Genomic DNA, 708 nt, shown 5'->3' with positions numbered 1-708 from the left:
ATCGGATATGCAGATGCTGGATATCTATCAGACCCACAAAACGCCAAGTCACAAACTGGATATCTGTTCACCTATGGTGGAACTGCAATTTCTTGGAAATCAACAAAGCAAACCTTGACTGCGACATCATCAAATCATGCTGAGTTGATTGCCCTTTATGAAGCAGGACGTGAGTGTGTATGGCTAAGGTCAATGATCGGCAATATCCAAGAAGAATGTGGGATGAAAGAAGTAACAGTCCAACCATCATTTACGAAGACAATACTGCATGTATCGCACAAGTAACTGAAGGATATATCAAAGGTGATAGGACTAAACATATATCCCCAAAACTGTTCTTTACACACGATTTGCAAAAGGAAGGGAAGATAAATGTCCTACAGATCCAATCATCTGATAATCTTGCAGACTTGTTTACAAAGTCCCTACCTTCGAAGAGTGTTGAGCGGTTGGTCCACAAGATTGGAATGCGTGATCTTCATAAACTATGTTAAAATCAGGGGGAGCATTATATGCACTGCACTCTTTTTCCCTTCGATCAGGTTTTTATCCCAATGGGTTTTTCCTGACAAGGTTTTTAATGAGGCAGTACACTAAAGCATATAGTAATATATTGTTGTAATCTTTTCCTTTAGCTATGGCTTTTATCCTAAAGGGTTTTACCTAGCAAGGTTTTAACGAGGCAACATATACCCTATTTTGTATGGA

Source organism: Chenopodium album, chromosome 20 (genome assembly GCF_948465745.1).
Source record: "Chenopodium album chromosome 20, dcCheAlbu1.1, whole genome shotgun sequence".
NCBI classification, from domain to species: Eukaryota; Viridiplantae; Streptophyta; class Magnoliopsida; order Caryophyllales; family Amaranthaceae; genus Chenopodium; species Chenopodium album.
The sequence above is the reverse complement of the archived record's forward strand: the minus strand, read 5'-3'. Positions refer to the sequence as shown.